This window comes from Pan paniscus, chromosome 18, assembly GCF_029289425.2.
Source record: "Pan paniscus chromosome 18, NHGRI_mPanPan1-v2.0_pri, whole genome shotgun sequence".
In the NCBI taxonomy this organism is placed as follows: domain Eukaryota; kingdom Metazoa; phylum Chordata; class Mammalia; order Primates; family Hominidae; genus Pan; species Pan paniscus.
The window spans coordinates 27675640-27693613 of record NC_073267.2 but is presented as its reverse complement, the minus strand read 5'-3'; the positions used below and the strand labels follow the sequence as shown (position 1 = coordinate 27693613).

The following is a 17974-nucleotide window of genomic DNA, read 5'->3' as shown; positions in this document are numbered from 1 at the left end:
CACCTTTGTATGGAAGTCTGCATTCCTCAAGATTTACACAATTCACGGAATGGATCAGAGAAACAGCCCAGAGCTGCTGTTTGTATTCTATCAGTGAGATTCACTGGAGAAAACCAGAGGTCAAGGTAGAGTCATATAATTTCATGGTTGAAGACTTTAGCCCATACTGCATACATCTCAGATAAGGTGTTTATTGCTGTAGGGGAAATTTGAACTTTGTGGGACAAAGGAGACCAAAGTCTTTCACTTTTTAAATACCATGTTAGTCTTTCAGCCAAAAGCTTGCAGTCAGGCTTCCGTGTCTGGGTTTTAAAGAGTGCAGGATTTGGGAGGCATCTGACATGAGAGAATCATTGAGCCTTACAGAAAAGGTCTACAATTGGATCAACTGTTCCAAGGTATATGCCAGACAATCAATAGCTGATTCCATCAGGATTTTAGCTATAACAAGGGATAATTTTATTTCTAACCATTAGAGGAATTTGATTTTTTTTACATAGTTCATCTGATTCTCAGATATTGACTACAATGATTGTCAAACATAAATAAAATAAACATGCAAAAGAACTTGTTATTCTTAAAAGAAGTGGTGATTTTAGATCACAGGATGCTGATATGACTTGTCATAGTAGTTTCTCACCACTTTTTGCAGAAAGATAAAAATATAACACAGACTGGTAAAGAGACCATGGTCTGGGGGTAGTGGCAGAGGGTCCAAACTATATATCCCAACTTCCTTGTACATATACAATAAATTTTCCCTGTAAAATAAATTTAAAATGATGGCAGCTTACTCTAAAGTTTTTTTACTCAATTCCATTCAGTTACTTGTTTTTTGAAATTTATCCATGTTTTCATTTCTTGACTTCCAAGAGGAAAACACCTCTCCAATAAAAGAATAATTAGTCAGAAACAAGTGAGTATATTCCTGGCTTGAATATACTTCCCACAAGGGCAGAGAAAGTCTGTCTTGGTCAACATGGATATCTGTCACCTAGCACAGTGCCTGGAGGATACATTGATCATATTGTTAAATAAGTGATATATTAGACTATTGGATTACATAGTTAAAAAGACATAATTTTCCTCTCTGTTTTATTTCTTCTAGGAAAGACAGAATTGTATAACGAAATAAAAATGTGTATGCATAGGAACAGAGGCTTAAAAGTGACTGATGTGTTTCAAAGCAGGCAAAGATTTTGATACAAATAAAGCACTGAAATGCATGGTGGGGAATGGTGAGAGGTAAGTATGGAAAGGAAGGAGGGAAAAGATTATGATATGTATTTGTCACATCCCTTTAAATGGCACCTGGCAAATTATAATTCAAGTTGGTTTAAGCATAAATTATATTGGCACATGGAAAAGTCAAGAATATTGGGATTCAGGCATGGCTAGATCTAGGTGTCCCAATGATAGAATCAGGAATCTGTCTCCTTATGTATTTTGGCACAACTTTTTCCAAGTTGTTTTAATTTTCATTCAAGCTGTCTGCCAGAGGTACAAGAGTGGACATCAGCAGCCTCAAACTTACATCTTCCTAGTTGAAGAACTCCAATGGAAACTGATACCTGTGACATGTTCTGAAGATGGCAGATAGGAGGCAGGACTAGCTTGCAGCTCCTGCTCGGACAGATGGAGCAGCTTGTGGAGACTCACACTGTGAACTTTTGCTCAAGGAACTACCACAGCAACATACCAGGAAAGCTGAGAGAATCCACAGATGCTCTGAAGGAACTGTGTCGCTTCCACAGTTTCCCTGAGATGCTAAAAAAACTGTAAGGTCTGATTGCTTTCTCAGTGGGGAGGCTGGTGGTCTGGAACAAGTTCTCAGCCCTGGCCACCAGCTGCCTGGAAATAGACTTGGTACTGTTGGGGGGCACAGTGGGAGTGATACTGGCCTTTAGGACTGTGTGTTGCATGGGAGCATGGTGAGGCCTGTGACTGCCAGCTTTCCCCCACTTCCCTGGCCACCTTTATGACTCAGCAGAGGCAGCCATAATCCTTCTGGAAACATAACTCCATTGGCTGGGGAATCACACCCCTATCCCCCACAGCAGCCGCAGCAAGCCCCGTCCAAGGAGAGTCTGAGTTCAGACACGCCTAGCTCTGGGCCTACCCTTTCTCTACCCACCCTGGGTGCGCAAGACAAAGGATACAATTTCTTGGGAGTTCTATGGCCCTGCCTACCACCTGAGAAACCTGAATATGTAACCAGGTAACCCTAGGGCGAGTTTGCTTCCTACCAATAGTACCACAGCGGATGCACTGTTGAAAGTCCAATCAACACAAAACCAGTGCACCAAACAAAAATACAACCAAAGACCCTCACAGAGTCCACTTCACTCCCCTGCTACCTCCACCAGAGCAGGTCCTGGTTTCCATGGCTGAGAGACCTGAAGACGGATCACATCACATAACTCTTTGCAGACACTCCCCAGTACCAGCCCAGAGCCAGGTAGCTCCACTGGGTGGCTAGGCCCAGAAGAGCAAAAACAATCACTGCAGTTCAGCTCTCAGGAAGCCTCATTCCTAGGGGAAGGGGGAGAACACCACATCAAGGGAACACCCTTTGGGACAAAAGAATCTGAACAGCAGCCCTTGAGTACCAGATCTTTCCTCTGACATAGTCTACCCAAATGAGTAGGAAACAGAAAAACAATTCTGGTAATATGACAGAACAAGGTTCTTTAACACCCCCAAAGGATCACACCAGCCCACAAGCAATGGATCCAAACCAAGACAAAAATCTCTAAATTGCCAGAAAAAGAATTCAGAAGGTTGATGATTAAGCCAATCAAGGAGATACCAGAGAAAGGTGAACTCCAACTTAAAGAAATCAAAAACATGACACAGGATATGAAAGGAATATTCTTCAGTGAAATGGATAGCATAAGTAAAAAACAGTCACAACTTCTGGAAATCGAGGACACCCTTATAGAAATGCAAAATGCACTGGAAAGTCTCAGCAATAGAATCAAACAAGCAGAAGAAAAAACTTCAGAGCTTGAAGACAAGGCTTTTGAATTAACTCAATCCATCAAAGACAGAGAAAAAAAGAATTCAAAAAAAAAATGAAGAAAGCCTCCAAGAAGTTTGGGACTATGTTAGGCATCCAAACCTAAGAATAATTGCTGTTCCCGCGAGGAAGAAGAGAAATATAAAAGTCTGGAAAGCATATCTGAGGGAATAATTGAGAAAAACTTCCCTGGCCTTGCTAGAGATCTAGATATCCGAATACAAGAAACCCAAAGAACACCTGGGAAATTCATTGCAAAAAGATCATTGCCTAGGCACATAGTCATCAGCTTATCTAAATTTAAGACAAAGGAAAGAATCTTAAGAGCTGTGAGGCAAAAGCATTAGGTAACCTGTAAGGGAAAATGTATCAGAGTAACAGCAGATTTCTCAGCAGAAATCCTACAAGCTAGAAGGGATTGGAGTCCTATTTTTAGCCTCCTTAAAAAAAAACAGGATCAAGCCCTTGTTGTCTGCAGTGATGACAAGCTCAGTGTTTTCTCTCCTTCCCTCTTTTATGCTCCCCGTTCTTTTACTCCTGTGCTCTAAATCACCTCCTACCTGAAACTACCTGATTTCTAGGGGTTTGGAGAGCCCATATAAAATGATAGGTGAATGTGATAGTCTGAGCAGTTCTGAGAGCCTGAACTAAGGCAATGACAGTTTGAATTAAGAAGCAGAGAAATATTTATCCAAAAGATAAATGGTGGGGCAGGGTAATTGAGCTTGAAAAGAATGTGAGATATTATATACACCTGATTTATCCAGGAAATCAGTTGAACTCAGAGGAAACCCAATGACAAGAATGAGCATTTTACCTATATATGCAACTAACTGCCTCTCTCCAAGAGCCTTGGAAGATGGCCATCTTGTGAGGAAGCCTCCAGCCAATATCCAGTATCAACCACCACATATGTGAGTAAATGAGCTGACAGGTGATTTCAGGCCCTGGCCTTAGAGTCTTTCAAGTGAGGACATAGATAAAATGATGCCAAGACAAGCCATCCCATATATATAGTGTTTCTTGTATCTAAGACCCATAATTATCAAAAGCTAATGTTTCAGTTTTCTGGACATTTAAATTGTGGAGGAAATAATCTAGATTACTTTTTAAACGCTAAACTGATGGTTTACCAATTATCCTAGGACATTAAACAAGCCACCTTTCATACGCTGATATGGAAGGTAACAAGATGGAGAAATTCAGATGGCATGGTGGTGATGGTTTGTCTTCGCATCATTTTACCTATGTCCTCACCTGGAAGACTGTAAGGCCAGAGCCTGAAAACACGTGTCAGCTCATTTACTCACATATGTGGTGGTTGATACTGGATATTGGCTGGAGGCTTCCTCACAAGATGGCTGTGTTCCAAGGCTCTTGGACAGAGGCAGCAGGGCATGCAGTGTTGTTCTGTTGGTCTAGGCAGTCACAAAACTTTTCTTGTGTTTAAGTGACTGGATCACAGACCCCATATTTTGATGGAGGTTTATCAACATCACATCAGTTTTTATTGCTGCTGTAACAAATTAGCACAAATTTAGCAACCTAAAGCAACATATCTTTAATCTCACAGATAATGCTGTCTGGTAGAAATATAATACAAGCTCCACACGCAATTTTAGATTTTCTAATAGGCACATTTAGGAAAGTTAAAAGACACAAGGAAAAATAACGTTAATAATATTTTAACACTCTACAGCTCAAATCTTATCATTCCAACATGAAATCAATATGAAAATTGAGATATTATATATTTTCTGTAGCAAATCTTCAAAATTTATTGCGTATTTTTCACTAACAGCACATCTTAATTTGGTTATTGTTGGTTTTTTTTGTTTTGTTTTGTTTTGTTTTTGAGTAGGGGCAGGGTTTGAGACAGGGTCTTGCTCTGTTGCCCAGGCTGGAGTGAAATGGTGTGATCATAGATCCCTGCAGCCTTGACCTCTCTCGCTCAAATGATCCTCCCACCTCATCCTCCTCAGTAGCTGGGACTACAGGCACATGCCACCATGTCAGGCTAATTTTTGTATCTGTTGTAGAGATAGGGTTTTGCTGTGTCATCCAGGACGATCTCAAACTCTTGGGCTCCCGTGATTCATCCACTTTTGCATCTCAAAGTGCTGGTATTACAAGTATGAACCACTGCACATGCCACATCTTAATTTGGATTAGTGGCAATCAGATTGTGTAGCTAAACCACGTGTTTGAAATTATTCCGGTAGTAGCCTTTAAAAATCTAAATAATAGGCTGATATCACACATACCTTCAAATGCCAAAATCTTCCCCACCGCCCATGTTTTTTGGTGTGCAATTTTAGAGATAAGAGATAATTTATCTAGCTTCTCTGTGGCTTAACATTCTTTTACTGAATTAGGAATAGGGTTGAGGGTGTAGCAGAGCAATAAGTAGGATACTACAGGCTGGCTTCCAGCAAAAGAGATCATTTGCTTCAAATTTGGTCACTGTTCCCACTTCTTTTCTCTGCAGTAGCCAGTGGTAAATAATTGGGGTAGATAAATGTGGATAGAAGAGATAAATGTGGTAGGAGGTGGTACATCAGTTTTGAACAATAAAATTTTACTCTTGCTATCACCCTTTGGTGCTGGTACCATATCAATCCCTAAAAGGCAGGACCTCAGCAGGTTGGTTGAGGGGCAAGAATTACATTTAGTGTCCTTTCCCTCCCCTATCAGCTTTCCTGGTTGCCCCAGGGGTCTGTGAACAACATCAATGTAACTGATCTTATGCAAGGAAAAGATCAGTTCTTGATGGTCAGTCCTTTTCCACACTTACAGCATGGAATATGTTCCTTTTTTTGGCAGATTCTTCCTATTCTAGTTATTTGGAAAACCCCCTCTCATCCTTCTTGACCTGACACAAGTGGCATTCTCCTTGGGAAACCTTCTCCAGCACCACTAATCTCTGTCTTTTATCATTTCAAATTCCCTTGTACATCTTCTATTAGAGCCTTTAACACTTTACTATGATGGTTTATTCATCTCTCTGTCTCCTCAATATATTGTTACATCCTCCAGGGAAAAGACCACACCATTTATCTCCTCCTTCTCTGCAATTATCACAAGGCTTTTCTCATAGTAGATGCTCAGTCATGGGGGCTGCTTTGGTTCACTGAATACAGAAAAGCTAATTGGCCCATATGGGGGAATGAACATGTACCCTTGACTTTTTCTATTCCCTGAGCTCTGAGAAGACAAGATTTGCATACCTTTGTTGTCCTAGGTCAAGAGAGCCGCATGCAGTTCAAAGTACTAGGGGTAGAATACAGAAATATTTGACAATATACCTCTTTAGATAGATAAAGAGGACCTATTCATATAGAGTGGGGAAAGAATCAATGAAGTTCCTGGCCCCTTTGCCTTTAACAATAGTCTTTCTGAGCAGCAGAAAAAGAAAGCCTCTAAGAAGGTGATTAATGTGAGCTCCTGCTGAGGACTTCAAATTGATCTTGGCAAAGAAAATGTCATTTCTCTCCTGTCCCTTGACTTCAGAGAGAAAACATGGAAAGAAAAGTTTCAAACAAACTGGCGTATACACAAGATATTTTCAGATAAGACAAAGGATACAGTGGGCCATCTGGGAGTAAAAAGAAGTGGATCCATCCACCCAATGATAAAAGTTCATTTTCATTATTACATTGCTTCTGCTTCAAGTTGCCTTGTTGCTTGCTGTCATCTTTAATAATGACATATCTGATTCTTCATGTGACACCCTGATCTCACAGTTGGTGATCCCACACCTACAGTAGCATTTCTTAATTTTTACTGTATTTATAGAATATATACTATTTGACATTTGCTCAGTTCTGTGGAAGTGGACTTAAATCAGGTTTGATCCCAGCCCTGAAGAAGCTCATATATTCTAGCAGAAAAAAAAAAATGAAACATGAAATTATAATCTACTGTCAGAAATTCATTGATAGAGATGCCTGTGAAACATACTGGTGGTATAGAAAAAAGAGAAGTATTCATTTTGTCTCTTTTTTATTTCTTCAACACACGTATATAGCGATCATATGGTCTACCAGGCTCTGGTACCAGTAGTGGCCATGTGGTCTGCCAGGCTCTGGGGTTACAGCAGTGAAAAGAAAAGTCAAACTTGCTATTTTGAAAGGTCCCCTGGCTAACAAAAGCATAGGTTTTTCAGAGATCTGAAGAGGTAACAGTGTGGCTGGAGCTCTGTGGTCAAAAGGCAGAGTGGCATAAAATGAGGTCTCAGAGCTGGGCAGGGGCCACATCATGAAGAGTTTCGTAGGCTACGCTAAAAAGTTTGTTTTTATGCTTTTGTTTGTTTGTTTGTTGCTTTTCTTAGATCATGTGTTTTAGGCCAGATAGTAACAAGATATAATCTATACTTTCGAAAGATCATTTGTCTACCATGCAGAGAATGGACTTAGGTTGGTGGTTGAGGTTGAAAGAAAAGTCGAGATTGGAAGAAGAGAGATCAGTTTGGAAGTTGTTGCAGTAGTTCAGGTGAGAAATTATGGTGCATTAGGCTAGGAAGTGACATTGAGAATGGAGAGAAAAAAATGGGTGGAAATACATTCTCCAGACATACAATAAGTCAGGGATAAGCAATAACAGTTCAGGAGGAGGAGAAAACATGTAAAAACATGGGAGCAAGGAAACAGCTGAGGAAACATCTTCTTCCTTGTCACTAGGAAGAGCATAATCATACCAGAAACATCACAACCACTACTCCCATCTTCACGACCATTTTCACCACGACCACCACCACTATTATCACCATCACCTCCATCATCACCATCATCATCATCATCATCACTACCACCATCACTATCATCACCATCATCATCACCACCACCATCATGACCATCTTCACCATCACTATCACCAACACCATCATCACCACCACCATCACCACCACCGTCATCATCACCACCACTATCACCATTGTTACCTCTGCTACCATCATCACTATCACCACCATTATCATCATTATCACTACCATCATCAACACCATTTTCTTCATTCTGCATGTCATCAAATGAGCAATAAATTGCAGTATAGAATAGTTTTAATTTACAGTAAATTTTCATCATTAACTCATTTGAATTTCTCAAGCTTAAGCTTTAGCTTCTCAATCTCTACCTACAACTATTTTCTCTAAAACCTCTTTCCAACCACTGCATTCATTGTCACTGGATATTCAGTAGCTAGATCTCTCACCATTGTCCTAACCCTTTTTATCTCCTCTATCTTTATGTGCCTCCCTTTCTAATGTCATGGCTTGCAGAGACATTACCAAACTATCCTTTCTGGCCTTGTATGTTTATCATACCTTTGGCATCACCATACATCCTAACAAGTCCTTGAACTTGGGTCACACTGAGTATTCAGTTTTTCTGATTATGAACATCACAAAATCTTGCAGAGAATAACCACTATAATTCAATTCTATTTCATTTCTTTAGGAAATATATTTCACCTTTATATTATCTCTACACCATCCAAGCCCCAGTATCATATCATCCCTTCCCTCTTCAGCAGTGAGCTCACCCACTAACTCAAAGAAAAGACAAACCTTCATACAGAGTTCTGTATGTTCTCTATTCAGCAGTTTAAAATTTTTCTTTGGGTGATTCTTTTTACAATTTCAATTTATCTTTGTATCCAACTGTGTCTTTTCTCAAAGTTATCAATAACATTTAACAAACTAGTAACCAGATTGTTATATTGATTGAAACTTTTGCTAAGAGCTTATCAGAGAGAGCTGCTTTTTGAAGGCTTTAAACTCTATTCTGACTGAATCTAGTGTCTAGGTAGCATCTGCCTTAATGATGGCTCTGGTCACCACTATTGTATTCTTTGTATACAGAGTAGAATTTGGGGACCGATCACTCATTTCTCAGCTCTGAGGTGAATATAATCCTGCCCTATTCCCTAGGTAATCACTGGGTTTAACACAGAAAGAAGTAGGGTGGTCTTATATTCAGGAATGTATTTTTGTTAGGTCTCTGTGCACCCCTCTACCTAGACAAAGATGCTATCATCTGCTACTCACCCACCCAGGACACTGATTTGTTAAATCATAGAAGTGTGATTTCAACAGTAACCAAAGAAGCTACACTGTTTTTTGAAATTTCACTGAATAAACTCTTAAATCCAACTCAATATTTTTCAGAACACCAATTAAGAAAAACTCCAACAACAGGCAGTTACTTAAAACATATCGTTGATGATTTTGGAAATTTCAAAATGTATCTCTGGACAAAGCCAAGTCACTAGATGACATTATATAGATTCTTGCAAAATTGCCTTTTCCAAAATTGTGCCTTGGTAGGATAACTTCAGGCTGTATTGACAATCATTATTTTAAAAAAATGTAAAACATTTTTAAAAATTTAAATCGTTGATGGCCGGGCATGGTGGCTCACACCTGTAATCCCAGCACTTTGGAAGGCCAAGGTGGGTGGATCACCTGAGGTCAGGAGTTCGAGACCAGCCTGGCTAACATGGTGAAACCCTGTGTCTACTAAAAGTACAAAAATGAACCTGGCATGGTGGCACATGTCTGTAATCCCAGCTACTCGGGAGGTTGATACAGGAGTATCGCTTGAACCTAGGGTGCAGAGGCTGCAGTGAGCCAAGATCATGCCATTGCACTCCAGCCTCGGTGACAGAGTGAGACTTTGTATCAAGAAAAAAAAAAAGAAAAAAAGAAAAAGAAAAAGCATTGTTAAGGACATTCTTCTTGAGATCATATATATTTTCTTTATAAGGATCTGAAAGAGAAATTTCAATCTGATCTTTGTAACAAGAACATTTGTATTTCTCTTGAAAAAGTAGCCTGTTTTTATATCATGGGTATTGCAAGTAATGAAAAAACAGGCAAATTTTCCTCAGGAAGCTGAAAGCCAAATATTTGCTGCACCAGTTTCTGGAATACAAGTCATGACAAACTGCTTTTTAACCTCATAGCAAGTTCTATTGCACACCCTCTGTCTTGTTTTCCTAGTAACTTTCGCTCTACCTTTTCATTTCTACTACCTTGTGGTGTTGCATGTCCTGTTGGAAGCTATTGGGAATCCTGTCTGGAAAAGATGGAGGAAAAAGTAAATTTAAAAATGTTCGTAGTTTCTAGTTCCTTTGAAGCATTGCATCTCTTTTTATGCTTTTAAAGAACTTCAATCCGAGACAATCAGAACCTTTTGTGTTTAACTAGAACTCTGAACCCACTTTGAAGCATTTTGTTGGACTGAGTAAGCATGTTGATGATATCTAGCTTTGAGATGGGAAAGACAAAGCAGGTTCCTGGGAATCTTCCTCTGGAGATTTTTTCTTTCTTCCTTTGACTGAAGCTGTGCTCATACTAACAGGCAGGGTTTAGATACTGAATATGTTTGAGCCAAAAAAAAAATTCATGAATCAAAGAATGACTTTGTACTGGTGAACAGGACTCAGCCAGAAAGAAAGAAAGTTATAAATTATTAAACCAGTCTCCCAGAGCAAGATAGAGTAGTTGAAACAAAAACACAACCGTGTTGTTCCGTTTCTGTTTGGGTCTCAGAAGGTGATGAGCCTCCTCAAAACTTAAGAACAGTCTTAGAGGCAGGAGCAAAAAGGAAGCTGATTTTATTCCAATGGGGTAGGAAGGTCAGAACATAAGCTGTGAACCCAGTTCAGAATTTGTGAATGTCATGACGGTCCATCCTGTTAGGATAACACCTTGGGATACATCAATATTCCTTTTGTTCTTTCCACACAACCCAGCCATGATCTAGAGGAATTTCTAACATCTCATCAGCTTTCAACCACATCCATTTGAAGAGAGGGATGCCAAGCGCCGTCAGCCTGTTTGTGGTATTTCTTTTCTTTTTTTATGTGCCTAGTGTTTAAAGGCTGCCCATTGAGTGAACCACAGTTGTGGGCCAGGGGGAACAAAAATAAGCTGTAGTCATTGTAGCTGGGCCACAGACATCATTCTGGGTGGCTAACTCGAATTCCCCTTAGAAGTGGGAAGAAAGATTGTAAAATATATTAAGCACATAATATGCACCAAACTTCATTTCTATATATTACAAACAGAGGCTCTGGTTCAGGACAGTCTGGGTTTGAATTCTAGTTTTGCCACTTTCTCACTTTACGACTTTGGTTAAGTTGACTTGACTCTCTTCTTCTTCAGGGTCATCACTTGTGAAATGGGAATAGTGACGGTACCTGCCTCATTGGGTTTGTCGAGAAGTAGAATTGTATGTAAAGGTATGTGAGTATAATGTGGACCAGCGCCTGGCATGTACTAAGGGTGCTGTAAGTATCTGTTGTCATAATCTTGGGAAGAACTTCTAATTCCTACCCACGAATGAGTAATTGAGGTTCAAAAAGTCGACAGAGAGTGTTTGAATTTTTTGCAGACTGCTAATTGCCATCATGCATACAACGTACACGTACTCACACACACATCCACTCTTTATTATGAATAGCCGTTAGTCCTTTGCTCGAACGACAGTGATATGACTGTCCCTATGTCCTCATTACACAAAACACTGAATACTGGAAAGTTTTCTTTATACCTGAGGGCTTCATTAATGGGTTAAATATGTCTTCCTTTTGCCCCCCAAAACACCAGCAGGTGTAAGTTGCTAGGAACCAACTTCAGAAGAACAGGAACTGGGGGAGTTAGTATTTCCAAGACTAGCTCTTCCTGATTGTGGTGTGTGGTTTTCAGTATTCAAATATAAAACCATCTAGAAGAAGTGCTAGAGACAACAGGAAGTGCAGACCCAAAAATGCAACATAAAAGCCAGGCAGACCTAAGGAAATTATTGAGAGAGGAGGTACTGAACTGAATGAGGGCCAGAGAATCTTCAGAGTTAGGGCAAAGAGCGGAGAGCTGTGTGACTTTGCAAAAGTTATTTAACCTCTTTTAAACCCAGTAAAATGTAAATAAATGAATTAAAGTGCTTGTAAAAGAGATAGAATATGTCCAACCTATGCATTACAAAAACTATTCTCATTTTATTTATAATATTTTTGTCCTTATATTCTTTGATACAGCCTACTTGAACAGTACTCTGCCTACTTCTTGGCATTCAGTCCCTGCTAGTCTGCCCTTCTGTCCGTAAATTCCATTTACATGGTTTTCTTTTCTGTTTTTTGACAATGTCAAGCTGATAGTGCTTCAGGGCTTTTGCATTCATTCTTCCCTCCATCCTGAACTCTCTTTCTCCATATCTCTCCTAATCCCACTAATGAATGGCATTAGTGCCCATAAGAAAGAGTCCTCAGAGAACTCTCTCACTTCCCTTCCAAGTGTATCCAAGTGAGGATACAAGAAGTCAGCCATCTGCAACCTGGAAGGCAGCCTTCATCAGAATCCAACCATGCTGGCACCCTCATCCTGGACTTTCAGCCATCCAAGACCATCCCTGACAATCTGCTCCAGATAAGCTCCTCCCCTCCAAGTCCTATTTAATCATATTTGTTTATTTCTTTCACTGCACTCCTAGAAATCTGTAATTACTTATTCAGTTATTTGTTTGGTCATCTCACTCTTTTCCTAGAGAATTTGAAATCTATGAGGACAGAGTCATTTTACACCTGTCCAAGCTCATCTATAATAAGCATAAGAATGGTTAACATTTATTGAGTCCTTATACACTTGCATGATTCTAAGTGGTTTTCAATATCACTCCAATTCTCACCACCACCCAAGGGGTTGTTTTTGTTATTATTGTGACTAGCAGGATTATACTTATTATTCCCATTGTATAGATGAGATAAAAGGCTCAAATATACCCAAAGCCACACTGCTGAGTGGCATGGGTGAAATTCTGACTTGAGAAGTTTGGTTCCAGACCCCAAGCTGCTATCCACTATCCACATTCACATAATAATCCACAACCATCTTGACATTGAGAATGAATGAATGAGTGATTACATCAAGAAAGATTGGGTGTCCTAAGATCCAGATGGTCTTTTCTGAATTCCCAGATGTTATAGACTGAATGTTTTGCCCATCTGAAATTTGTATGTTGAACTCCTAACTTCCAATACCATAGCATTAGGAGATAGTACCTGTGGGAGGTAATTGGATCATGATGATGGAACTCTCATGAATGGGATTAGTGCTCATATAAAAGGGGCCCCTGATAACTCTCTCACTCCTTTTCTACCATGTGAGAATACAATGAGAAGTTGGCCATCTATAATCTGGAAGGAGGTCTCACCATAAGTGACCATGCTGGCACACTGATCTTAGATTTCCAGCCTCCAGACCTGTGATAAATACATTTCTGTTGTTTTTAAGCCACCCAGTCTATCGTGCTTTGTTATAGCAACCCAAATTAAGACAGCATCCACATCTACTTGGGTTGAGAAAATTCATTAAGAAGAACCGGCTTGGGAAGGCTCAGGCACCAAGTGGTCCCAGGGCTTTGACTCCTTTTATTTTCCCAGGAAAGCACACCCACACAGCTCATAGACTCGCTAGGGCCACATTAAACCTTGGAATGGGACAGATTATGATTCCTGCAAAGAAGTTGCACTGGTAATGACTGGGTAGTGGTTCCTCTGGGGCTTGCCTGTTTACAAAATGGTACTGGATTTCTCACATCCTGAATTCAGAGTCACCCTGGGAAATTCTTAATCCTTGCTCCTTATGATCTCAAGATGTGTGGCAGCAGAGAGCCAGAAACTGCCTCCAGGCTTTCTTCTTTCTCCCTTTGCCTGTTAGATATTCTCAGAACACAATAGGATTCAGGAACCATGTGAGTTTGTGTGCCCACGTGCAGCAGGGCCAGTTTTATTACTTTATGACGGTTCCTTCCTGAATGTCTCATAGAATACAAGTCTGAACACTGTGAGTGAGCCCTGGGAGGGTTATCTCTTTTTACTTTCAGGTCTTGGCAATTTTATTCCAACAGTGTCATCAATATTGATTATGTGTCTACTCTATGTATCGTAATAATACTAATAACCTACATTTATACAGTCCATATAAACCCTTAAGTTTGCAAAGAAGCTTGAAGGTCATCACTCTAACATGGCCCATTCTATCCATCCCAGCATTGATTTTGCCTTATTCAATCATCAGAACCATGTGAGGAACGTTGGACGATTAGTCCTAATTTAAAGATGGAGAGGAGCATAAGGACTGACTTACTCAAGGTCACAAGATAATAAATGACTAAGCTGGCACTCAAATCACTATCCTTGTAAAGAGACACATTGTGGTAGATATGACCACCTACTGACACTACTTGGTATGTATTAGATTTTACTATGGAACAAGGCTTCTCAAAACTTACTGACTTGAAAAAACTGTCTTTTATTTAATTCACAATACTGTGGAATGGCAAATTAGGCTGAGCTCACTGGAGCATCTCTTTGAGTCTCAGCTGGGCTCACTTGTGCATCTGTGGACAGCTACTGGGTCAGCTCAGCTGGGAGCCGGCTGGCCTAGGATGGGCTCAGTTGATATGGTTTATGTCTAATGGTCTCTCATCCTTTGGCAGACTAGCTTAGTGTTTTAAATGCTGACTGGAAGAGTCCCAGAATGGGAAGGAAACTGTAAGGCTTCTTGAGGCCTAGGCTCAGAACCGGAATTACATTGCTTCTGATACATTCTAATGACCGAGCCAAGTCACAAAGCCAGACCAGAAAAGAGTACAATTGCCATCTCTTGATGGAAGGGGATGCAAAGTGCTCCATTGAAAGGGCACGGGAACAGGGCAGGGAAGAATTTGTGGTCTTTTTAGAAAAAATCTACCATGAAGTGTTACAAAAAAAAAATGTTTGAATTTGTTAAAGAATATAATCCTTGGCCACATAAATGTCTTCTTTTGAGAAGCGTCTGCTCATATCCTTTGCCCACTTTTTGATGGGTTTGTTTGTTTGTTTCTTGTAAGTTTGTTTAAGTTCCTTATAGATTCTGGATGTCAGACCTTTGTCAGATGGGTAGATTGCAAAAATTTTTTCCCATTCTGTAGGTTGCCTGTTCACTCCGATGATAGTTTCTTTTGCTGTGCAGAGCTCTTTAGTTTGATTAGATCCCATTTGTCGGTTTTGGGTTTTGTTGCAATTGCTTTTGGTGTTTTAGTCATGAGGCCTTTGCCCATGCCTATGTCCTGAATGGTATTGTCTAGGTTTTCCTCCAGGGTCTTTATGGTTTTGGGGCTTAAAACCTAGATGATGGGTTAATAGGCGCAGCAAACCACCATGGCACATGTATACCAACGTAACAAAGCTGCACATTCTGCACATGTATCCCAGAACATAAAGTAAAATAAAAAAAAAGAAATGATAAAAAATATACATATAATCCCTGCACCCAGGATATTTATATTCCAAAGATTAGATACCTTTCTAAGTAGAAATAGATGAAAATCATTCACATATGATGATGTCTTACTCTTGTCAAAATACTCTCACATCTCTTTTCTCTTTTAATCAAAGCGCAACTCAGAAGTAAGGCAGAAGAGTTATTGCCATGTGCTGCTACACTTGAGAAAGCTGAGATTCAGAGAACATCAGTGACAACCCAAAGCCATATGGTAAGTTGCAGTGCTACCTATTGTACCATTTTCTATGGTGTCAAACATGCTTTCTGTCACACCAAACTGCCTCAGTTTGCATGAAGGATTTTTGAATGTCACGATGAGGAGAAAAGCATGTAGAACAGGCCTGTAAAATCCTAACAACACCTGTATTGAACAGGCCTTCAAAATCCTAACATCTGTATTGAACAGGCCTTTAAAATCCTAACAACATTTTAGCTGGTCACTGGGGGAAGCTAAGGTGTGATTTCCAACTCCTCACCCATTGAGTGGTTTCAGAATGACTAAAATGCTTTCAGTCCCTGACCTGAGTATTTCCAAGAATTTTCTTCATTATTTCAAACGGTTACCATTTATTAAGATATATAAAATGTTTTAGACTTTGCGCAAATATTATTCCAAACTTCACAGTTTGGGATTATTATCCGTAATTTACAGATTTGTGAGTCAGGTCACCTGTGGTTGAAAGTGAAGAAATGTAACTCAAACTGGTTTTAGCAAAATAACAACAAAAATAATTTATTGATTCACGTAGTTAGAACACATGAATAGAGGTTGTCTGACTTCAGTTGCACTCTAGTGCTGCAAAAAATTTCTCACTCCCTCATTTTAAGTCGATTTTCCTTGGCATTGATTTTATTCACAGAGAGGGTCTTCCCTTATGGTGGTGAAGATAGCTGCCACAACCTTCTAGCCAGCAGTTAGGGAAACCAACAAAATAACTTACCTTATTCCGGGTAGCTCTAGTAAAATTCCTGGGAAGAACCTCATTGGACAGGCCTGAGTCATGTGTCCGTGTCTGAACCCATCACCTATCAAAGGTACAGCAGGGCTCTGATTGGTCAGAGCTGGAGCATAGGCCTTCCACTGGTGCCCAGGGCGGGGCCAACCCTTTGGAAATACTTGAGAAGTGGTTGTACAATGAAAACGTAGTTAGCAGAACAAGAGGTTGCCAGAAGAGGGCAACAATGCTGGGAAGAAAGATGATAACAGATATCCATAATAGTCAATAAGAAAATAAAAATTTGTATTAATGAAACAATTTCTCTAAGGTAGCCCATGTACTGAGTTCACGGTCCAAAACCCTAAACTGTGCTTTCTACACACTCCCCACTGCCATTTCCCACATCCTTTGATGGTGCCCTGATCATTTATTCAATAAGAACAACAACAATACTAGTGGTATTAGTAATAATAGCAGTAATAATAATAATCATAGTAATGCTGATATAATGCCTTTATGCCCAGTACTATTCTAAGCCCTTTACTTACAGTAATTTATTTAACCTTCACATCAAGCCTATCGGGTGAGTACTATTATCCTCATTTCCAGATGAGGAAACTGAGCCACAGAGAAATTTTAAAACTTATACACAAAAATACTTCTAAAGACAGGCTTCTAAGACAGGCTGAGCGTGGTGGCTCAAACCTGTAATCCCAGCACTTTGGGAGGCCCAAGCTGGCGAACCACTTGAGGTCAGGAGTTCAAGACCAGCCTGGCTAACATGGAGAAACCCTGTCTCTACTAAAAATACAAAAATTAGCCAGGCATGATGTCGCACGCCTGTAGTCCCAGCTACTCAGGGACTACATTTGAATCCGGGAGGCGGAGGTTGCAGTGAGCCGAGATTGCACCACTGCACTCCAGCCTGGGTAACAGAATGTGACTCTGTCTCAAAAAAAAAAAAAGATTGAATTTAGTGTCTGCAAATTATACCTTAATAAAAAATGAAAAAAAAAGTATTAGAAATTGGTCATTCTCCTGTATAAATACATTGGTATTTATTTTACTAGAAAACTAACGTGTTAATATATTTACCAACAGATAAAATTAGCTCCATTGGAAAAATACCTGTGATTTTTAATGATGGGTTAAAGTCATCGACTTTGGAATCCAACTGACCTTAGGTCAGATGTTGGCCCAGCCACCTAAAAGTACCACCTGTGGCAAGCCACTTCACTTTGCTTAGCGTCATTGTTCTAGCTGCAAAATAGGACTCAGAGTGCTTATATAGCTAGGTCAATTGCCTGGAAGAATTCTGTTATTGGTCTTGATAGCAACTGTCTTACCATAGTGTTAACACATAGTCTATGATCAATCAAACATAGTATGGAAGTGATTATGGTGCTGCTGGTTCTTCTGGACTTCTTCACCCTCAGACTGGTTTCCTGCCCTTCTTCTTCTCTGCTCTATATTACAATGGGGTTTCCCCTGTGCAGCTGAATTTCCTAGGATTCTACAGTAGCTACCTTTCTATTGGGTTTGGCCAGTGGAAGGTACTGGCAGGAAATTGGATAGCAAGGGGAAAAGGAGAAACAGGACATTTCTCCATTCTCTTTTCCAGTGATTTCCAGGGCAGAGAGTGTTTAACTTCTGTGGCTTCAGCCCTTCCCTGGCAGATCTGCCATGGTTCTAGCT

The 17974-nt window shown here is 40.0% G+C and overlaps 1 long non-coding RNA gene across 1 annotated transcript; it reads left to right on the top strand.

Moving 5' to 3' along the window:
• Positions 1-1140: 1140 nt before the first annotated feature.
• Positions 1141-15665, top strand: LOC134729336 (uncharacterized). The gene is made up of 4 exons (XR_010110351.1): positions 1141-1245; positions 10772-10861; positions 11184-11260; positions 15455-15665. It is a non-coding gene; the product is annotated as an uncharacterized LOC134729336 (long non-coding RNA).
• Positions 15666-17974: the final 2309 nt, after the last annotated feature.